We start from the raw sequence: 25,296 nt of genomic DNA on the forward strand, positions 1-25,296 counted from the left end.
TACACACAAAAAGGTTGGATTTCTTTTTTTTTTTTTTAAGATTTTATTTATTTATTCATGAGAGACACAGGGAGAGAGAGAGAGAGAGAGAGAGAGGCAGAGACACAGGCAGAGGGAGAAGCAGGCTCCATGTAGGGAGCCCAACGTGAGACTTGATCCCAGGTCTCCAGGATCAGGCCCTGGGTTGAAGGCAGTGCTAAACCGCTGAGCCAAAAAAGGTTGGATTTCTTATATGTTCTTTGAAAAATCCTGAATCATCTTAGGTTGGGACTCAGGCTGTCCAATACTCCCTATTCTCTACCATCCATTCATTTTTTCCAGACTTTACTCATTTAAAAAACCAGCTGGAGTGTGTATAATCTGATTTTGGTACCTCCAATCTGAATTCACAACCCTTCCATTTTCTCAAAACTCTAGTCACAATGGCTTCCTTTCCATTCAATTTATCTAAGACACGTAAGCTCAAAGTGGTGAGATGAAAAACATAACCCATCCAAGTGGAGACCAAAAGAGAACAGAGGTGTCTCTATTTACATCAGACAAAACAGACTTAACTCAAAAGTTCTAAAAAGGGACAAAGGAAAGCCTAACATTTGGATAAGCAATCAATTCATCGAAAGATATAACAATCATATATATGCACCCAACATAGGAGCACCTAAATACATTAAGCAAATACTAAAAGATCTTAAGGGAGAAATAGACAACAATATAATAATAATAGAGAGAGATCTTCAATATGGATATCTGCTTTATTGAAAGGACAGGTCATCCAGACAGAAAAATCAATATGGAAACATGGTACTTGAATTATACTTTAGACCAAATGTACCTAATAGACATATAAAAAGCATACAATATACACATTCTTCTCAAGCACACATGGAACATTCTCCAGGAGATATCATAGGCTAGGTCACAAAATAAGTCCTGGCAAATTTAAGAAAACTGAACTTATACCAAGTATCTTCCAAGTACAATAGTATGAAACTAGAAATCAACAGCAAAAACAGAAGGTAAACTGGAAAATCCACAAATATGTGAAAATTGAATAACATTCAATTTATTGAACAACCAGTGCATTCAAGAAGAAATCAAAAGGGATAAAAATCTTGAAGTAAATGAAAATGGAAACACAACATACCAAAACTTATGGGATGTAGCAAAAGCAGTTCTTAGAGGGAAGTTTATAGCAATAAATGCCTCAATTACAAAAACAAAGATCTCTCAAATGACCTATTTATACTTGAAGGAACTAGAAAAAGAACAAACTCAACAGAAGGAAGAAAATAACAAAGATCAGAACAGAAATAAATAAACTAGAAACAAGAAGAATATAGAAAATATCAATGAAACCAAGCAGGTATTTTGAAAAGAAACAACACTGACAAACTTTTAGCTTCATTAAGAAAAAAGAGTGAAGTGCAAGAGCAGACATTACAACTCGTACCATACAAATACAAAAGATCCTAATAGACTACTTAGAACAATTATATGCCAATAATTAATTTAGAAGATGTGGGTAAATTTATAGAAATATACAACATACCAAAAGTGAATCATGGAAAAAATATAATTCAGATTCAGATGTTTTCACTGGTAAATTCTACCAAACATTTAAGGAAGAGTTGTTGCCAATCTATTTCAAATTCTTTAAAAAAAAAAAAAAAAAAAAAAGATTTTATTTATTTATTTGAGAGAGAAAGCGAGTAAGAGAGAGAGAGAGAGCACAAGTAGGGAGGTGGCAGAAGGAGAAGCAGACTCCGCCACTGAGCAGGGATCCTGATGTGGGGCTGGATCCCAAGACCCTGGGATCATGACCAAAACTGAAGGCAAATGCTTCTTTGTCTGAGCCATCCAGGTGCCCCTATTTCAAAGTCTTCTAAAAAGTTGAAGAGTATTTGTCATTTCTAATGGCTGAGTAATATTCCATTGTATACATAAACCACATCTTCTTTATCCATTCATCTTTCGATAGACAGATACCCACCATTTGCTTCAACGTGGATGGAACTGGAGGGTATTATGCTGAGTGAAATAAGTCAATCAGAGAAGGACAAACATTATATGGTCTCATTCACTTGGGGAATATAAATAATAGTGAAAGGGAATAGAAGGGAAGGGAGAAGAAATGGGTAGGAAATATCAGAAAAGGAGTCAGAACATGAAGACTCCTAACTCTGGGAAATGAACTACGGGTGGTGGAAGGGGAGAAGGGCAGGGAGTGGGGGTGAAGGGGTGACGGGCACGGAGGGTGGCACTTGACGGGATGAGCACTGGGTGTTATTCTGTATGTTGGCAAATTGAACACCAATAAAAAATAAATTTATTATTAAAAAAAAAGTTGAAGAGGAGCGAATACTCCCAAACTCATTTTACAAGGCCAGCATTGCCCTGACACTGCAAAAGGATACTATAAAAAAAGGAAATTATAGCCAATATCCTTGATGTATATAGACAAAAAGATTCTCAACAAACTATTAGCAAATCTTTTTCAATAGTACATTAAAAGGATCAAACAACATCATCAAGTGAGATTTATTGCTGAGAAGGATGGTTCAACATACACAAATCAATAAACGTGATACATCACATTAACAGAATATAGAATGGGAAGTTTAGCCACAACAATTAGGAAATAAAAAGAAATAATCTAAAGTAGAAAAGAAGCAGCAAAACCATTTCTGTAGATGATAAAATCCTCTGTATAGAAAATCCTGAAGACTCTAACAAAAACTGTTAGAAATAATAAATTCATTAAAACAACTAGATACAAAACCAGCATACAGCTGTCAGTGGCATTTCTATATACTAACAGTGAACTGCCTAAAAGAGAAATTTTTTAAAAAACAATTCCACTTAAAATAGTATTAAAAAATAAAATACTTAGGAAAAATTTAGCCAAGGAAGTGAAAAATCTATAAAGCAAAAGCTGTGAGACATTGATGAATATTGTTTAAAAATGTCCACACTACACAAAGCCACTTACAGATTCAATACAATCTCTATCAAAATTCTTTTGGCATCTTTTTCAAAAAAAGAAAATCCTAAAATGTGTATGGAATCACAAAAGATCCCAAATAGCCAAAAAAATCCTAGAAAGTAACAAAACTGGAGGTATCACCTGTTCTAATTTCAAACTATATTACAAAACAATGGTAATACAAACAATATAGTACTGTTGTAAAAATAGACACAGAGATGAATGGTACAGAATCAAGAGATATAAATGCTTACACATACAGTCCACTAATGGTTGACAATTGAGCAAAGAATACTCAGTGGGGCAAGGATAGTCTCATCAATAAGTAGTATTGGGAAAACTAGATAATCATATGCAAAGAATGAAATTGGACCCCAATCCTATACCATTCACAAAAATGAACTTAAAATGGAGTAAAGACAAACACAAGAAATGAACTGTCAAACTCCTGAAGAAAACATAAGGAAAATTGTTTTGCTAATGTTTTAAGACCTGACATTGGTCTTAGCAAAATATTTTTGGATATGACACCAAAAGCACATGCAACAAAAGCAAAAATAAACAAGTAAGACTACAACAAACTAAAAATGTTCTGCACAGAAGAATGAAACTAGACCACTCTCTTGCACCATACACAAAGATAAACTCAAAATGGATGAAAGATCTAAATGTGAGACAAGATTCCATCAAAATCCTAGAGGAGAACACAGGCAACACCCTTTTTGAACTCGGCCACAGTAACTTCTTGCAAGATACATCCACGAAGGCAAAAGAAACAAAAGCAAAAATGAACTATTGGGACTTCATCAAGATAAGAAGCTTTTGCACAGCAAAGGATACAGTCAACAAAACTAAAAGACAACCTACAGAATGGGAGAAGATATTTGCAAATGACGTATCAGATAAAGGGCTAGTTTCCAAGATCTATAAAGAACTTCTTAAACTCAACACCAAAGACACAAACAATCCAATCATGAAATGGGCAAAAGACATGAAGAGAAATCTCACAGAGGAAGACATAGACATGGCCAACATGCACATGAGAAAATGCTCTGCATCACTTGCCATCAGGGAAATACAAATCAAAACCACAATGAGATACCACCTCACCCCAGTGGGAATGGGGAAAATTAACAAGGCAGGAAACCAGAAATGTTGGAGAGGATGTGGAGAAAAGGGAACCCTCTTACACTGTTGGTGGGAATGTGAACTGGTGCAGCCACTCTGGAAAACTGTGTGGAGGTTTCTCAAAGAGTTAAAAATAGACCTGCCCTACGACCCAGCAATTGCACTGTTGGGGATTTACCCCAAAGATTCAGATGCAATGAAATGCCAGGACACCTGCACCCCGATGTTTCTAGCAGCAATGTCCACAATAGCCAAGCTGTGGAAGGAGCCTCGGTGTCCATCGAAAGATGAATGGATAAAGAAGATGTGGTTTATGTATACAATGGAATATTACTCAGCCATTAGAAATGACAAATACCCACCATTTGCTTCAACGTGGATGGAACTGGAGGGTATTATGCTGAGTGAAGTAAGTCAATCGGAGAAGGACAAACAGTGTATGTTCTCATTCATTTGGGGAATATAAATAATAGTGAAAGGGAATATAAGGGAAGGGAGAAGAAATGTGTGGGAAATATCAGAAAGGGAGACAGAACATAAAGACTCCTAACTCTGGGAAACTAACTAGGGGTGGTGGAAGGGGAGGAGGGTGGGGGTTGGGGGTAAAGGGGTGACGGGCACTGAGGGGGGCACTTGACGAGATGAACACTGGGTGTTATTCTGTATGTTGGTAAATTGAACACCAATAAAAAATTAATTTATTAAAAAAATAAATAAAAATAAAAATAAAAATGTTCTGCACAGCAAAAGAAAAGACTCTACAAAATTAAAAGGCAACCTACGGAATGGAAGAAAATGTTTGCCAATCTCTCTGATAAGGAGTTAATGTCCAAAATGTATTTTTAAAAATTCATACCAAAAAAAAAAAAAAAACCACCCAACCTTAAAAATCCCATTAAAAATGGCAGAGGACCTGAACAGACATTTTCCCAAAGAAAACAGAGTAATGACTAACAGGTACATGAAAAGATGTTCAGCATCACCAATCATAAGGGAAATGTAAATAAAAAACACAATGAGATAGCATATCCTACCCATTAAAATGGCTGTTATCAAAAAGACAAGAGGTAATAAATGATGGAGAAAAGGGAATACCTGTACACTGTTGTACACTGTTGGTGTGGTAGGAATTCAAACTGATACAGCCACTACGGAAAACAGTACAGAGGTTCCTCAAAAAGTTAGAAGTAGAACCTCATAGGATGCAGCAATCCCACTTCTGGAATATATCCAAAGGAAATGAAATCTGATTCTCAAAGAGTATCTGTGCCTCCATGTTCATTACAACATGTTTATTATAGCACAGTCACCAAAGATGTCCATCTATAGATGACTGGGAAAGATGTGGAAGTATCTGTATATGAATATGTATATGTGTATATATGTATGTATACACACACAATGGATTACTATTCAGCCATGAGGAAGAAGGAAATCCTGCCATTTGTAGCAACATAGAGGGACTTTAAGGCCATTATGCTAAGTGAAATAAGTCAAAGACAAAGACAAATACTTGAAGATGTCAGGTTTACTACACATAAAAATGTGGGATCTAAGTATGTCAAATAAGTAAGTCAAACTCATAGAACCAGAGGGTAGAAAGGTAGTTGCCAGAGCCTGAGGGTTGGGGGAAATGAGGAGATGTTAGTGAAAGGGTACAAGCTATTAATTATGAGTACACTCTGGAAATCCAATATACAGCATGGTGACTACAGTTAACAATACTATATTATATACTTGAAAGGTGCTATGAGAATAGATCTTAAATGTTCTCACCACACACAAAAAATGGTAACTATGTGAGGTGATGGAGGTATTAACTAGCCCAATTGGAGTTATCATTTCACAATATATGTGTATCAAATCATCATATTGTATTCCTTAAATTTGCTAAATTTAAGAGACACTAAACATTATCTCAAATACATATAAAGAAATAAAGATCTGCAATAAATTATAAACACACAGGTAAATATAAGTGACATTATCAATATATTTTTGTTCTATCTCTTGTCTTCTCCTGATTTAAAATACAACTGCATGAAGCAATAATATAAAACTGTGGTGCTGGGCTTATAATGTATAAAGATAATCCAGATAAGAATAGTGCCACTAAAATAGAACACAAAGCTACATAGGAGCAAAGTATTATCTATTCTTGTCATTAAGTTGGTATTAAGCCAGATTAGATTTCTATGAGATATCAATTAGAATGCTTATAGCAACCATTAAGAAAACTACTCTAGCTATATATAAAGAAATAACTATATATTTACACATATTAAATATACTTATAAATCGTATATAAAATATACTTATTTTAAATATAATTAAATATGTATTTTAAAGAACAGATAAGTCTTGCCTTATTAGTATTGTTTTTTTTTTAATTTTTTTTAATTTTTTTTTATTTATGATAGTCACAGAGAGCGAGAGAGAGGCAGAGACATAGGCAGAGGGAGAAGCAGGCTCCATGCACCGGGAGCCCGATGTGGGATTTGATCCCAGGTCTCCAGGATCGCGCCCTGGTCCAAAGGCAGGCGCCAAACCGCTGCGCCACCCAGGGATCCCCTAGTATTGTTAAATGAAAATGTTTTTACACTATTATCAAAAGACAGATTTACAAGAAATATTTTTTTAAACACATGATGCAACTACATACTGTCTACAAGTGATACACTATAGATTCAAAGACACAAATATGTTGAAAATAAAAATATTAAAAACATATCATGTAAGCCAAAGTAATCAAAGATAGCTGAAATGCCTATAGGAAGATCAGAAAAAGACTTTAAGACAAAGTTACTAAAGACAAGTAAGGACATTTTATAATGACAAAAGGGTCAACCAATCCAATCCAACAGGAATACAATTATAAATACATATAAACAAAATGCATGAGCACTGGGTGTTATTCTGTATGTTGACAAATTGAACACCAATAAAAAATAAATTTATTAAAAAAAACAATGCTAACTGAATTAAAGATAGAAATGAACAATTAAATCTAGTTTTGAATATTTTTAAAAATCTTTCAATAATAGATGGAACACAAAAGCAGAAGATAAATAAGGGAACAGAAAACTTGACCAACACTGCAAACCAAGTAGACCCAATAAACCACAATAAAGGAATATTATTAGTTCTTCTCAAGCACACAGGTAACATTCTCCAAGACACACCTTATGTTAAGCCATAGAAAAACTCTGAATAAATTTTAAATGATTGAAATTATACAAATTATGTTCTTTGGCTAGAACTTAATGAAATCAGAAATCATTAATAAAAAGAAATTTATGAAATCACAAATAAGTGGATTTTTAAAAAAAAGATTTCATTTATTTATTCATGAGAGAGACAGAGAGAGAGGCAGAGACACAGGCAAAAGGAGAAGCAGGCCCCATGCAGGGGGCTCAATTTGGAACTCCATCCCGGCACTCCGGGATCACGCCCTGAGCCAAAGGCAGACACTCAACCACTGAGCCACCCAGGCATCCCACAAATAAGTGGATATTTTAAAATGCTCTCTTAACTCATCAGTGAGTCATGAAGAAAGCAAAAGTGAAATTAATAAGCACTTCGAGATCTGTAAAAATAAAACACAACATTCCAAAATGGATGGGATTTGGCCAATGCAATGCTTACAGGGAAATGTATAGCTCCAAACACGTATGATTTAATAAGACAGAAGATCTAAAATCAATAACCAGAACTTCTACCTAAAGAAATTAGAAAAAGAAGAGTGAACGCCACACAAAGCAATCTGAAAGAAGCAAATAATAATTATTAGAGCAGAAATAGAGAATATGAAAAAAATCAATGACATCAAAAGTTTTTCCTTTTAAAACATCAAAATTAAAATCTTTTAGCCAGACTGCCAAAAAAAAAGTATGACTCCAGTTGCCATAAACAGTCATGAAATAGGGGATGTTACTATTGACTTTACCAAAAAGAAAAGAATTATAAGACAATACTATCAACTATTGCATGCCAACAAATCAGCCTAGATGAAATGAAAAAATTCCTGGAAGATGCACAAACCACTGAAACTGACTCAAGATAAAAGAAAAACTGTGAATTGGTGTAAAAAAATTCAGAGATTAAATTACATATACATGTAATTATGTATGTATATATGTAAATACATTTTTTAAAGATTTTATTTATTTATTCATGAGAGAGAGAAAGAGAGGCAGAGACACAGGCAGGGGGAGAAGCAGGCTCCACGCAGGGAGCCCAACGTGGGGACTCAATCCCCGGTCTCCAGGATCATGCCCTGGGCTGAAGGCAGCACTAAACTGCTGAGCCATCTGGGCTCCCCACATTTTTTTTTACATATATGCATAAACAAAAAGGCCAGGCCTAAATGACCTCATTGGCAAATTCTACTGAACATATAAGAATTACTATGAAGGATGGTTTGATATTCACAAATCAATGCCACATCAATAAAAGAAGGAAAAAAAAGCATTTGAAAAAGTACAACATCCATTCATGATAAAAATCCTCAAAAAAGTAGGTTTAGAGGGAACAAACCTCAACATAATAAAGGCCATCTATGAAAAGGCATCCAAATTGCCAAGGAAGAAGTAAAACTTTCACTATATGCACGTATGAAAATATATACAGAAAATCCAAAAGACTCTACCCAAAAACGACTAGAACTAATAAATTCAGTAATTCACAGAATATAAAATCACTGTGCAAAAATCTGTTGCATTTCTATACACCAATAATGAAGTATCAATAAGAGAAACTGAGAAAACAGTCCCACTTATAATTGCACCAAAAATAATAAAATCTAGGAATAAACATAACCAAAGAGGTGAAAGACCTGTAAAATATAAAAAATATAAAAACCTGATGAAAGACATTGAAGATTACACAAAGAAATGGAAAGATCTTCCATGATCATGGATTGGAATAACAAATATTGTTAAAATGTCTATATTAACCAAATCAATCTATACATTTAATGCAATCGCTAACAAAATACTATCAGCATTTTTCACCTAGCTAGAACAAACAATCCAAAAATTTGTATGGAACTACAAACGACCCTGAATAGCAAAGCAACCTTGAAAAAGAAAAGCAAAGTTGGAGGCATCACAATTTGGGAATTCAAGGTTTATCACAAAGCTATAGTGATTGGGATGCCTGGGTGGCTCAGTGGTTGAGCATCTGCCTTCAGCTCAGGGCATGATCCCTAGGTCCTAGGATTGAGTCCCACATGGGGCTCCCTGTGGGGAGCCTACTTCTCCCTCTGCCTATGTCTCTGCCTCTCTCTCTGTTTCTCTCATGAATAAATGAATAAAATCTTTAAAACAAAAAACAAGGGCAGCCCCAGTGGCGCAGCAGTTTAGTGCCGCCTGCAGCCCAGGGTGTGATCCTGGAGACCCAGGATCGAGTCCCACGTCGGGCTTCCTGCATGGAGCCTGCTTCTCCCTCTGCCTGTGTCTCTGCCTCTCTCTAAACAAACAAACAAACAAATAAATAAATAAATCTTAAATAAAAAACAAAAAAATAAAACAAAAAACAAACAAAAAAACCACAAAGCTATAATGATCAAAACAGTATGGTATTGGCACAAAAATAGACATAGGCCAATGAAACAGAACAGAAAACCCAGAAATAAACCTACAACTATATGGTCAATTAATCTTCAAAAAAGCAGGGAGGAAAAGGAAGGATAGAAGGAAAGGGGTGGGAATTCCCTCTCAGTTTGTTTCCTCTTTGCCAAGCCAAACATGCTAACAACTGTTCTGGCCCATTCACTGGTTCATGAACTCTTTTAGCAGCTTTATCTACAATAGCCAAACTATGGAAAGAGTCCAAGTGCCCATCTATTGATGAATGGATAAAGATGCAGGGTGTATATATATACACACACATACACACATTATATATATATATATATATATAAATACATTATTTATATAATATACATATATATAATGGAATATTACTCAGCCATCAAAAAGGATGAAACCTTGCCATTTGCAGCAATGTGGATGGAGCTAGACTGCATTATGCTAAACAAAATAAGTCACTCAGAGAAAAATAAATACCATATGATTTCACTCATATGTGGAATTTAGGAAACAAAACAGATGAGCATGTGGGAAGGGGGAGGAGAGAAGAGTGAGAAGGAGGCAAACCATTAGAGACTCTTAATGATAGAGAACAAACTGAAGGTAGATGGACAGAAGTGGGTGGAGGATGCGCTAGATGGGTATTAAGGAGCACACTTATGATGAGCCCTGGATGTTTTATGTAAGTGATGAATAACTAAATTCTACTCCTGAAACCAATATTATACTATATGTTAACTAACTAGAATTCAAATAAAAATTTGGAAGAAAAAAAAATTCTTCAGGTATCCAAATGAAGCTTCTCTTGTTTTAAAAAAAAATTACAGACATACACAGAGATACACACATCATGTATTTCAACAAAGGTACTTTTTCTAAATGTTCTAACAAAACTATGAAGCCACAGCACAGCATTGTTCAAATTAATACATTTAGAGTCCTCAGCATTGAAAACCCTGTAGATTTTCTGTTGTCGGCATGCAGTTATAAAGTCTTTTATTCAAGTGTATAAAATATACTTGTCATGTGGAACTTTTTCAAACATTTACAAGACTTCAAAATAAAATATTTATAAAATAAAAGTTTTGCTAAAAAGTAAGCATGCAAAACCACAATAATTCCAAAGGCATGGAAAGGATTTAGGATTCTGGAAAGATTGTTCCATAGTCTCTGTACTCTGACCACAAGCGTCACACAGTGACTAGCGCATAGTAGTTATTTGAGAAGTATTTTTGGAATGAATCAAACAGCCTCCTCTCAACCTTGTTCCCGCTGCTCCATGCATGTAATTTCTTCTCTAGTTCAGTCTCATCGCTCATATTGAAAGCATTCCTTTCCCACGGCCTCATAACCTTCTGCACATGGTGTTTCTATCACCTATCACCTTCTCCCCTTCCTCACCTATTCAATTTGAATTTTATGGATCTATCAAAGACCAATGCAAATTTCAGCATAGTAAACCGAGTCTGATTTCCTTAGTCCATAAAAGTCTTTTAAGAATCTGTACTTCTTTGGAACATATATACATGCTGTACATCCAAATTACCCAAAGCAGGGATCCCTGGGTGGCGCAGCGATTTGGTGCCTGCCTTTGGCCCAGGGCGCGATCCTGGAGACCCGGGATCGAGTCCCGCGTCGGGCTCCCGGTGCATGGAGCCTGCTTCTCCCTCTGCCTGTGTCTCTGCCTCTCTGTGTGTGTGTGTGACTATCATTAAAAAAAAAATTACCCAAAGCACATTTTTTTAAATTTAGGTGCCCAGGACCCATTTTAAAACTAGTGAGTCATGATGTAATTTGCAGATCTGTATCTTTTAAAGCTGCCACCAATCTACAAATCAGCCCTAGGAGACCATTCTTCTATACCACATAAACTTGTCTTATAGAGCCATACCTGCTTGTGCTGGTTTGTAAACATTTTATTGTGTCAAGGGTAAATGCTGAGAGAACTGAGCTGTAGTATAATCTTCTGTTACATTCCCCACAATCCTCTACACAGTACCAGGCACAGAAGCATCACTGGATTTATGAAATATGAGTTAACTTGGGCTAAAATTACACATTATACTGTATGGTCCATATAATTTTAATCTGTATGCCAAACCCAGTGCCTATAACAAGACTTGGAATAAAGTAAGTGCACAATAAACACTTGATCTGTTTAAATTAAGGTGAATAAAATAGTCACAGTTCTGCCACCCATGCTGATTTACAAACAATCGAATAATCATACTTTATGTCCCTAAAGCTCTTTCATGCCCATATCTCAAATTATAACCTGTTTGATCTTCCAAGGATGACCTAATGTCTGAGAAACAGACAATTGGAAAACTAGGATAGTAAAAATATGGAATATTTGAGTTGAAGGAATATCTTCAATCAACTAATTAATTCCATTATTTAGCCATTAGAAGGGAGGAAATCCTGGTATGTGTGACAACATGGAAAGAACTTGAAGGCTTTATGTTAAGGCCATCCTTTATTGCCCTTCTATACAATCAACCTATAGCTATTCTCATGGAGAAAACATAGGCTTACACAACTGGTTTGCTCTTTGGGTGCGCTTTACAAGCAATACATAGAATTAGTAAGATTCTTACTAACTTAACAAAAAAGCTAATCCATTCAGTTTTCCTCATCTCCTTTCACTGTGGCCCATGTCTACCCTAGATGTCTTACTTGATAATTCTTTGAACTATAAGGAGAAACACTTTTCAGATAGTTACTCTCTAAAAGTCAAAGAATTAGATCAACTCTTTCTAAAATAATTTTTTGCTTCTGCTACCAATAAAATCTTACTGATCTTCTGAACTTTTGGATGCCTACAGACTAACAAAATACATAGCAAAATGGGTGTTACCTCTATAATTTATCTGTACATTATTTTACTTTTCTGTAGATTTATTTTAGAAAGGACTGATTTGTGCAATTTTCACATTGGCCTTTAGACTTTTGACAATATGGCACTCCTAGTGTAGTTGGTTAACAAAAGGACTAAATGGAACTTTGAGATTCGATTTATACTGCTGGCTCTTTTTTAAAGTTTGTGTCGGGATCCCTGGGTGGCTCAGCGGTTTGGCGCCTGCCTTTGGCCCAGGGCACGATCCTGGAGTCCTGGGATCGAGTCCCATGTCGGGCTCCCAGCATGGAGCCTGCTTCTCCCTCCTCCTGTGTCTCTGCCTCTCTCTCTCTCTCTATCATAAATAAATAAATAAATAAATAAATAAATAAATAAATAAATAAATAAATAAATCTTTTAAAAAAAGAAAAAAATAAAATTTGTGTCTTAAGTAATTTTAGATTTCAGGTAAGTTACAAAATACAGCATAATCTCCATCTAATCCTCACCCAGCTTCCCCTCATGTTAACAATTTACAAATTATACAATTATACGTAGTACAATTCAGACACACAATATTAGTACAGTACTATAAAACAGACCTTTCACCACTTTTTCCAATATTGTCCTTTTTATGTACCAGAATGCTATCAGGATCCCACATTATATTTAGTTTCTACTTATCCTTAGGCTCCTACTATCTGTAACAGTTTCTGAGCCTTTTCTCATTTTTTTGTGATTTTCATGCTTGCAAAGAGTTATGATCAACTGTTTTTCTGAACATCCCTCAGTTTGGGTTTGACTGATGTTTTCTCATGATTGCACTGAGATTATGCATCTCACATACCACAGAATATTACTGTCCTTCTCTGCTTCCTATCAAGAGACTTAAGATATTAATGTGTATTTTAACAGATGTTTAATCACTTGGTTAAACTGACATCTTGCTGTAAAGTTTTTATACTTCCCTCTATAGTTACTAATCACCTCGAGGAAGATACTTTATGAAGCCCCCTTCTCAAACATCCTCTCACTGATTTTAGCATCCATCAGTAGATATTTTCTCTTGTAATGTCTGTGTCATGCTGGTTTTCTGTTTCCTTGTTTTCTTCTACATAATTAAAATTTTACCATAAAGGAAAAGCTATCCCTTCTCCTCTATTTATACATTTCATCAATTATTCCTAAAATATATATATAAGTATTGATTATATACATTATGATTCAGTATTATCATAGTTTTCTACTCAAACTGTTCCAGCTGAGCCAGTGAGAGCTCCTTCAGCTTTTCCTGTGTGCTTCTGACAAGCCCCATCTTCTTCTGAGCATTTCCTTACTTTCTGCCACCACATAAATTTACAGCTTGTCTTGTATTTTTCTTTACCTCAACCCTATTTTAGTATATGTGCTGCCGAAGCGAGCACTTACCTCAACCCTAGAATAAACTTTCTCCAAGGAGTCATGGCTCTTTTTATGTAAAGAATGATATTTAGAAACCAAAGTCTGGGCACCAGTTGTGTCCATTGTTACTAGAGTGCTACTGCTTCTAGGCCTTCCCAAAGGGCAGAGCTAGGAACTAAGCAACACATTAACACACATCTCCATTTCTCCATCTAGCTGTACATAGAATCAAAACCAGGAGTTCATAATGATACTTCATATTCGAATTCTAATACTCACATAAAGTACTTTCAAAATTGCTAACCAATACCCCTATAAGTAATACATTTATTAACTAGATGGTAGCATTTATTTTAAGTCCTTTTCATCTTTAGCTTCACAGTATCCAGTCAAGATAGGTTTTCAAACTTACTTGTGTTAGTTTTCTAAATTTCCATCCCATTCATGTAATCCATTTGTAATATAGATGGGTGCATATGCTAGTGGTGTATTCCATCTTGGTTTCCTCCTACAGATGTTTTTTTAAGGATACAAACTCAGAATGAGCAGTAAATATCCCTAGAGATATAATGCACAGTATAGTGAATATAAACAATATTGTATTATTATCAAACATGCAGAGACCAGCTCTTAATTATTTCAGCCACTAAAAAGAAATGATAATCATGCAACTGGATAGAGGTGCTAATTATTGCCACAAGGACAATCAGAATATATAAATGCATCAAATTAACATGTTGTACACCTTAAATTTACACAATATTATAGATTAAATATATTTCAATTTTTAAAAGTCTTTTCCTACACTATGATTAAAGAGGAATTCACCCATATTTTCTTCTAGTACTTATATGGTTGCATATTTTACATTTAGGTTCCTCATCTCTTTGTAGTTTACTCTTGTGTATGGTGTGAGATGAGACTGTATCTGTTTTCCAAGGAGCTACCCAGTTGTTCCAGCACCATTTGCCAAAAGATCTATCTTTATGTTACTGATTTAAGATGCCATCTTTGTCATATCCTAAGTTTCCATATGTATTTGGGTCTAATTCTGGAATTTCTGTTTTATTACATTCGCCTGTTTATCCATTCATGTGCTAGTAACACACTGTCTTAATTATCGAGGAGACAGAGGATGTTTTCATCCGTACTGGTGCTTACTCCCCCTGCATAATTGTTTTTTTTTAGTGTTTTCCTTCCTGTATGACCATGTTAATCTTCTCATGTGAGCTTTAGTAGCAACTTGGCCAACTCCTTATAAGAGTAGTTGGCATGGTTATTGGGGTTACCTTGTTATCCTTGACTTTGGATAGTATATTTAAAATATCCTGAGACACTGCATGTGTGATCCTTCAAACATAATATGTAAAAGAAAAAAATGGCTAAATGGCAGGAGACATTTAAAAATAAATTCTGGTCTCTGCTCCTCCCCGTTCGACAGATAGCCGCATCTTCTGGTTCAGTGCCAGCCGCATCCCTGAGACACGATGGTGAAGGTCTGAGTGAACGAATTTGGCCGTATTGGGTGCCTGGTCACCAGGGCTGCTTTTAACTCTGGCAAAGTGGATATTGTCGCCATCAATGACCCTTTCATTGATCTCAACTACATGGTGTACATGTTCCAGTATGATTCTACCCACGGCAAATTCCACGGCACAGTCAAGGCTGAGAATGGGAAACTTGTCATCAAAGGGAAGTCCATCTCCATCTTCCAGGAGTGAGATCCCGCCAACATCAAATGGGGTGATGCCGGTGCTGAGTATGTTGTGGAGTCCACTGGGGTCTTCACCACCATGGAGAAGGCTGGGGCTCACTTGAAGGGTGGGGCCAAGAGGGACATCATCTCTGCTCCTTCTGCTAATGCCCCCATGTTTGTGATGGGCGTGAACCACAAGAAGTATGACAACTCCCTCAAGATTGTCAGCAATGCCTCCTGCACCACCAACTGCTTGGCTCCTCTAGCCAAAGTCATCCATGACCACTTCAGCATCGTGGAGGGCCTCATGACCACCATCCATGCCATCACTGCCACCCAAAGACCGTGAATGGCCCCTTTGGGAAGCTGTGGTGAGATGGCCGAGGGGCTGCCCAGAACATCATCCCTGTTTCCACTGGTGCCGCCAAGGCTGTGGGTAAGGTCATCCCTGAGCTGAACAGGAAGCTCACTGGCATGGCCTTCCGTGTCCCCACCCCCAATGTGTCAGTTGTGGATCTGACCTGCCGCCTGGAGAAAGCTGACAAATATGACGACATCAAGAAGGTAGTGAAGCAGGCATCGGAGGGCCCCCTCAAGGGCATCCTGGGCTACACTGAGGACCAGGTTGTCTCCTGTGACTTCAACAGTGACACCCACTCTTCCACCTTTGACACCGGGGCTGGCGTTGCCCTCAATGACCACTTCCTCAAGCTCATTTCCTGGTATGACAATGAATTCGGCTACAGCAACCGGGTGGTGGACCTCATGGTCCACATGGCCTCCAAGGAGTAAGAGCCTCCTGAACCACCAGCCCCAGCAAGAACAAGAGGACAAGAGAGGCCCTCAGCTGCTGGGAAGTCCCTGCCCCAACTTAATCCCACAACACACTGAGAATCTCCTGACCTCCAATTTATATCCTAGACCCCGAGGAAGGGGAGGAGCTTGGGGAGCCCTACCTTGTCATGTACCATCAATAAAGTATACTGTACCCAGCCAAAAATAAATAAATAAAAATAAATAAAAATAAATTCTGACAATGGAATTGAGAATTGTTTGCTCAATATGGCAAGGGGGAAAAACCTTAAAAAAAATCAAGTGCCTCTTAGGGGACCCACTGCAGAGGTTAACTTCTTTTTAATATATATGTACTGCAAATATTATTGAGACTTATGATTCTTCTTGCCTAGAATTGTCTTTTGAATTGGTCTCCTATGTTTGTATTCACTGTCATTGCCCTAATTCAGTTACTTGGTTTTTTCCTTCTTACATCTGGGCAGCAAAATCCAATGATCTTTGGAAAGCATTCATTACCCACCCAAAACTTAAACCTCATCTCATGACATAGCAACACAAAACCTTGTGTTAATTTCTTGCTGTCTTGAGGAAAAATTCCAAATTATTTAGTACAGTATTTAAGCGCCTTTATGATCTGACCCAGCTCTGTTTTTTAGGTTTATCTTCTCAAGCTTTTGCCTTCATCCCCCTTAAGTTATGTGACATTGGTCATCATTATTGTCACTGATCATCATATCTGCATACCTTAGCCTTAAATGCCCCTAACATTTTTCTCCTGTTGGACTATAGAAGTTAGAGACTAAAAAAAATGAGCCATTGGGATTTCATCAAGATTGAAACCTTCTGCACAGTGAAGGAAACAATCAACAAAACTAAAAGGCACCCTAAGGAATGGGAGAAAATATTTGCAAGTGACATATCAGATAAAGGGCTAGTTATCTGAAATCTATAAAGAACTTATCAAACTCAACATCCAGAAAACAATAATCCAGTCAAGAAATAGGCAGAAGTCATGAACAGACATTTCTCCAAAGAAGACATACAAATGGCTAACAGACACATGAAAAAAATTCTCCACATCATTCATCATTAGGGAAATACAAATCAAAACCACAATGAGATACCACTACACACCAATCAGAATTACTAAAATTAACAACTCAGGAAACAAACAATAGATGTTGGCAAGGATGCAGAGAAAAGGGAACCCTCTTACACAATTAGTAGGAATGTAAACTGGTGCAGCCACTCTGGAGAACAGTATGGAGGTTCCTCAAAAAGTTAAAAATAAAGCTACCCTACCACCTAGCAATTGCACTATAAGATATTTATCCAAAGGACACAAAAATAGTGATTCAAAGGAATATATGCACCCCAATGTTTATAGCATATATATGTGTAAAACATCTTTATCCATTGGATATCAGTGGAATGTTACTTGGGCATCAGAAAGAATGAAATCTTGCCATTTGTAATGACATGGAAGGAATTAGAGAGTATTATGCTAAGCAAACTAAGTCAGAGAAATAACATATGATTTCATTCATGTGTGGAATTTAAGAAACAAACAGAGGAATATAGGGGAAGGGAAGGAAAAATAAGATAAAGACAGAGAGGGAGGCTAACCATAAGAGATGCTAAACTCTAGGAAACAAACTGAGGGTTTCTGGAGGTGAGGAAGGTGGGGGGATGGGGTAACTGGGTGTTGGGCATTAAGAGGGCACTTGATGTAATGAGCACTGAGTGTTATATGCAACTGATGAAACACTAAATTCTACCCCTGAAACTAGTAATACATAATATGTTAACTAACTTGAATTTAAACAACCCCCACCCCAAAAAAGAACCTAAGGACTATACTCAAATGGCAGACTTGCTGCGATGCAGCTATGGTTCTCCTATGTGCTCCATGCTTATGTATATTGCAGAACTGATCAATACTGCTGATGAATTCCTACATGGTAGGTACCTATAGAACTCACCCAGTCTTCAATACAGGACTCAGCACATGGCAGAGTCCCCACAGCTCCGACAAAATGACCAAAGGGGCTACTGTGGAAGATAACATAAGATTAAGATAAAATTACCTTGGTCAGCAGCTTCATCGCTAAAGAAAAGTAGGAAGTGCACTCAGGCTTTAAAAGTATTTTAAGAACAATAATCCAGAATTTTCCCTGCATCTGTGCAACTAGAACAGCAACACAGTGCTGTGCTCTGTGCCTGGGGCTCTAATGGAAATGATAATAGATGGCAGGCCAGGAATACAGCTTACCAATTCCTATCTTGCTCACATCTTCTTTAATACAGAGAACAGAGCGACTGCTCATCTTTATTTTGCATTTGTACAAACTGGAAAAGGCAGCCCTTTCTTAAGATACTTAACACCTGTTGGAAAATTGTCATAATATACATGTTTTATTATATATAATATATATTATATACTATATATAATATGTATGCTTTAAAATATATAATTGTATTAAATCATATATTATGTAAATTGTGTATAAGTATAATATATTAATACACCATTGTAATACTTAAAGTCATAATATATATATATTCTGTTTATATTATAATACATATATAATTAGTATATTTAGCTAATAATATGTGCTATACATATCTAAGGGGACTATACTATGAATGACACTCCTCAGAGCTATACAGAGAACATCCTGCCCAAACACACAAGTTGACTATAACAAAAAATACAGGATGTATTATTGAGTGGAAAAAATAAAACCAATGTTAAAAGAGTGCATATGTCACCAACTGTGTGAGAGAAGGTGAGTATTATTTTACCCACATAAAAACATCTCTGCAAGGACATTTAAAAATGTACTACCTAAAAAAAAAAAAAAAAAAAAAATTTACTACCTTTGTTGAGGGGTAAGGAGGAAAGGACAGAGGGGAACAGAGGGAGAGAATCTTGTTGCTGTTTGACTCTGTAATCCTTTAAAAATCATGTGAACATATTATTTATTCAAAATAAGTACAAACATGATTCAAATAGAAAGCTTTCTGAACACTGATGAGGACTCACACACATCTTCACAGTGATAAGACTCTAATGGTGACTTTCCCACCAGCAGATCCTCCCCAAGCAAAAATAAATAAATAAATAAAAATCACATGGAAAGAGTTTGGCTCTTCCAAGCAAAAACCCTGAATCAAGAAGCATAAAAACATTGCCAGTAAGGTAAGTAAGCTCTGGATGTGTGCTGTACATTATTGTATCTGCAGTCACCAATACTATGGCACACTAAAAAATTTAAGAATATTAGCTGTCATGTTAAGTGTTCTTACAATGCAACTTTCAAAAATAACTTATTTAAACAAACAAACAAATGGCCTGCCCAGTTCTGGGCCTCTATTTATGGGCCAAGACAAAAAAAAAAAAAAAAAAAAGATTAGTGGTTAAACCCCAGGGAAGTCTTCAGTTTGAGAGCAAAATAAGAAGTAATAAGACCTAGGACGCTTGGGTGGCTCAGTGGCTGAGTGTCTGCCTTCTGCTCAGGCCATGATCCTGGGGTCCTGGGATCAAGTCCTGCATCAGGCTCCCTGCAGGGAGCCTGCTTCTCCCTCTGCCTCTCTCTCTCTCTCTCTCTCTCTCTCTCTCATGAATAAATAAAAATAAAATCTTAAAAAAGAGAGAGAGAGAGAGAGAGAGAACTAGGACCATGTAGATTAACAGAGTGGCCAGGCTCAATATACGCTAAAAATTAATCCAAGTCTAAAAGAAACAATATACTTTAATAATTTTAAGAGTCACAAAATTCATGAAACTTTAAACCTACTCATATAAGCCAAGAGCTGACAATATTGCTAGGAAAGTTGCTTTCAGAGTCAAAGTTGATGGAGAAAATTTTCAACTTTTAATGTTTGTGAGCCCTGCTCCTGAGCTTGCAGAGAAGCTTTACTTTTACCAAGGTCAGAGTGACTTCACCCAACTTCAGAGCATAGGCTCTGTTTCTGCCCCGAGCACACATTATCCAACTGCTTCATTAGCAAATAACCTAAAAGAAATATTGCAAACAAAAAAATAAGAATAAAAATCCCCTAAGTTCTCTCATACCACCAAAGCCTACAACCTTGTGCATACTAAAAGCATAAGATAAAGTTTCTAATTTTCTGAAATGTCCTTCCTCATGATGATTTGTAACTCTTGATGTTACAAAAAACATATATTACCCTACATTACATATTCCTTCTCCAGAGCATCCATTTCTTTGTAAAGATTGTGTACCCAGGGCATCTCTCTGCCTGTGGCTCAGAGAGTTTTGTAAACTCTCTCACCCTTTTAAGATGTTAGTTATTTGGAAGAAAGAGAGAGAGAGCAATCGAGGGGGAAGGGAAAGAGAAGCAGAGAGGGAGGCAGAATGAATCTCAAGTAGACTCCATCCTGAGTCTGATGGGGCCTTAATCTCACCACTGTAGGACCATGACCTGAGGCAAAACCAGGAATCAGATTCTTCACTGACTGAGCCACCCAGGCACCCCTCATTTTTTTCCAATATATTTTAAAAGGTTTGCTCATTTTTCTTTTTTTTTAAGATTGTATTTATTCATAACAGACACAAAGAGAGAGGCACAGACACAGGCAGAGGGAAAAGCAGGCTCCATGCAGGGAGCCCAATATGGGACTCGATCCCAGGACTCCAGGATCATGCCCTGGGCTGAAGGCAGTGCTAAACTCACAGGCTGAGCCACCCAGGCACCCCGGTTTGCTCATTTTTCAATGACAACTGCCAATGAGCATTTATCAGACCACCAGTTTTTAAAATATCTGATGATTATAAATATGCAACTGCATATTATTATTGGTGGTAGAAGAATGAAGGTTATTCATCATATAGCAGAATGATGTTAATTGTATGAAGGTTTATAACTCAGCTTTCATCCTTTCCTTCCCCAGTCTCCACTTTATTGCACCCTGCTGCAGGAAGTCTGTACTTTTATTTTGGTTTCCAGCTCATTATATTAGCATAGATCTGAAAATAAATATCTTCCTAGATTCTAGGCTCCTTTACAGTCTTGGTAAGCAGGAACCGTAGTGTGTGATGTGTTAAGGTGTAACCCAGGGAAGTCAGTGTTGAATTCTCCTACACTCTGGCATATATAAAATCTAGGAATTTCCGAGTTCCCAGTATGCGGCATGGGGTGCTGAGGAATCAGTTACAGACCATTTGCAGGAACTAAGAGTAAAAGTGCGTGGACACATTTCCAACATAAGCTGCTCTAGAAACTTTTCCTTCTGTCCCTTCAGTCTTGTCAATTTTTAGGATAGTAGAAGAGCCAGCTGTTGAAGAGAAACCTGAGAAAATGCTTTTAGAGAATCCTTTTAGACACTTCTCTTTCCGAATCAAGAACAGACCAGAGCCTTCATTCCTTGATTCCTACAGAATATGTCTTGTAGCAAGCAATATTCTATGAGGGTCTGCCTTACAGAGTATGTCATATTTTTAGTTACCTCCAGACCCAAAATCTTCCAAAAGTCATCACTTGCTATGGGAATGATCTGAGTGTGAAAATGTATTGTATCTAATGTTGTAACAGTCTACCAAAAGATCTCAGTGGCATCACCAGCTGGAGGGATAGTACTTGCCACTCAAAAGAGAATTTTACTATAAATTCACAGAATTTTACTGCAATACTAAACAATCCTCCCTCAATCTAATTTTAAGCACCTGAGTCTTGTAATCCCAGAAATTATGAAACCATGTCTACTTCACTCCCAGTTTTTTTTTTCCTGAAATGTGAGAAAATATCCAAGCCATACTATACCTAATTCTGGATACATGCTTTTCCTAAGGATTTTTGCACATTTCCTGAGGCTTTTTTTTTTTTTTTTTTTTGGTCTGCTCAGTGCATGCAGGTGGTCAGATGTGTGTGCACATAGACACACAAGGAATGGGAGAAATAAAGGAAATCATTTACTTCTATTTTACTTTGAAGTGCTGTAATTACATTTATCTTGAATGTATTGAACAAAGAAAGTCAAAGATAACCTAAGCCCCAAACCCACTGTATATAAATCAGAGCCAATGATCTCTAATAAGGCATAAAAGCATATCTAACAGTTCAATTTTTTTCTGAGCATCTGTTTTAAATACAGCAGTGTGCTACCTGTTGTGGGGGACTCAACACTAAATTATTGGGATCTTTTCACTACAATGGCTCCCATGTCTAAGCATGTCTGAATCAAAGCATAATGGGATGTGCTCTCTTATCTGAAGCTCCCATGAATCAATCCAAAACTATTTCCACACGATCATGTTCAAAGTCATTCACATGAAATTTGGGGCTTTCCATTTTAGACACAAGTGTGGCCAAATCCTTTACAAGTAAAGCCCCTGTTCTTCTCTTAAAGTTTACCATCTCAGAAAACAGCACCCATCACCCAATTGTCTGAGCTCCAAAAATAACAGTCTTCCTTTTTTTTTTTTTTTTTCAATTCTTACTTCCAACTCAGCCCTCAGCACTGCCCTCCAAAATATATCCCAAATCAGTCCTTCTCTCCTTTAGCTATTACCCCCGATGCAAGCTACCATTATATTTTACCAGAATTACTACAATATCTTCCTTACCAGTTTCAGGCTTCCATCTTTTTCCTTTTCTCTCTATAATCTCCACCTAGTAGTCAAAGTGGCTTTTTAAGACCTGATTCGGTCACCTGGTTTTATAAGTTCTATTGGAATACAGACATCTGTTTAAGTATTGTCTATGGCTATTTCTTGGCACAGCAGCAGAAATGAGTAGTGTTAATAGAGACTAGATGGGCTTCAAAGCCTAAAATACTCACTATCTAACTCTTAACAGAGTTTACTATTTCTTTTTTTAAAAAATATAAATCAGATCAGACCACCTCCCCCTCCAAAAAAGTTCAAAAGTCCTTCCTCCTTATACTTGGAAGAAAATCAAAATTTTTTTGCTTTAGCCTGCAAAACCCCACATACTCATGACTATATTAAATAAATGGGAGTAAGTCACTGGTTTATCCACTTTGGTATCTTTTCTACACCAATGGTACCACATTCAAACAGTGAGGAATGTACATCTAAAAACTCATTATTAAGGTATTAGGAGAATTGTTTAGATAAAGTGGACATACCACAGGCATTAGAATGACACAGACTAGAGCTTAATTCCCAGCTTCAATAAAGGCTTACTGAATTCCATTTCTCATTTGCCAGCTATTTATCTCAGAGTTCTAGAGAGGACTGAATGAGATGAGATCATTTATGTGAACACATTGTCACCACGATTTTACAAATTCTGGTCATGTTCTTCCTGGCCCAAATGTTCTTCACTTTTTAACCTGTCCTCACACATTTCCTTGATAATTAAAATTCCAACTGCTGGAGAAAAAAAAAATACATGAAAACAAAGTCCATTTTATTTTATTTTTTTTCTATTTCTCTTTTTTTCCAAAGTCCATTTTAAATGTTTAATGTCTCCTATGTAAATTTCTATTTTCCTTAGTTTTACTTTGCTTTATTTCTTTAGATAACTGAATGAACCATTTTCTTCCTCTAGAATTTACATCCTTTATGGAAATCAAATACTCCTCATGGCCAACTGGCCTAGATATAGTTACAAACTAATAGTTTTACTTCTAGAATTTTTTTTTTTTTTTAAGTAAAACTTGGCAGATGCAGTAGTGAAGCCAAGAGACTCTTCACTATTGCTTCGGATCCAAGCAAATGCCTTTTGATGATATTGATTTACCTTATGATGCATAGAAACAGGATTATTTTTGCAACACCCCATCTAGGGATACATATTACTTTAGCTCATCCTGAGCCATTAGTCAAGAAATAGAGTAGTCTGATAGGAAACACTTAAAGCTTGTGAACTTGGTTCTGATTATTTTAAGACAGGATTATAGGAAGAACAGTCAGCTGTCTTGGCTTACTCCTATAGAATCACATGGTCCTGTCACTGCATAAGCAGCAGACCTTGTAAGCAGCAGAACTTGAGATAGGATTTGAATGCAAGTAGTTCATCTGGGACAGAATCCTGTAACACACCAGTAGGGGAGGGGAGAATGAGAAAGGGAAACAGAAACAATCAACAAAGAGCAAGTTACTATTGGATATAACTGGAGCTTATTATCACCAGGATCCAGGGTACCTCAAAGGTATCCCCATGAGGGCTGAAAGAGCCACATATTTACAAACTCTCTCCAGTAAATCACTGCCTGATGGAGGGCAGTAATTCTCTGACACACTAGGCCAAGTGTGCTCAAATCATCACAGAAACTCATAGGTAAAGAGAAGCAGACTCTTGGTAAAGACTACCAATTGGAAGTCTGGCTCACATAAACATTAATGGGAAGAATCAATTGGTTGCAAGAGGGACATGGACAGAATCTTCCACACTGGTAATCACCAGATCCAGTGGGGTGGGGGTCCATGGCTCAGAAAGAGATGGGGACAATGTCAAGACTAAGAATATTGATTCACTCATCAAACATTAGTTGATGACCTACTGCAAAACAGAGGACCTAGTCATAACTAAAACATGTAGAATATTTACTTCTCTTCCCTGCCTCATGCCCTTCTGCACATCCTACCCTCAGCAAGCCAAGCTCGTTCACAGGCACATGCTTCCTCAAAGATACTGGCTGGTAACTTTCTCCCCTGAAAGATTTCTTTTCCTATTAGGCTGACCTCAGCAACCTGTGTCCCTGTAAAATTTTGTAAAGATCTCTACTACAGCTTATCAAGGTATAATTCATCCTTTCATGTCTGTCTGCCTGCCTCTACCTGGCTCTAGGCTCCATAGAGCTAAGGGATCTAAGAACCTAGCACAGAGTGAATGTTCAAAAAAACTTTAATTGAATTGGACAGAAGGAAAATGC

General features: G+C 36.8%; 1 long non-coding RNA gene and 1 pseudogene across 12 annotated transcripts in view; one reads left to right on the top strand and one right to left on the bottom strand.

The window, feature by feature from the left end:
• LOC102151640 overlaps positions 1–25,296 on the bottom strand; it is a 379,776-nt gene that overhangs the window by 249,986 nt on the left and 104,494 nt on the right. The window lies entirely within an intron of this gene.
• LOC119877313 lies at positions 15,427–16,427 on the top strand (annotated as a pseudogene).

The sequence above is a fragment of the Canis lupus genome, chromosome 20 (assembly GCF_011100685.1).
Source record: "Canis lupus familiaris isolate Mischka breed German Shepherd chromosome 20, alternate assembly UU_Cfam_GSD_1.0, whole genome shotgun sequence".
Lineage (NCBI taxonomy): Eukaryota > Metazoa > Chordata > Mammalia > Carnivora > Canidae > Canis > Canis lupus.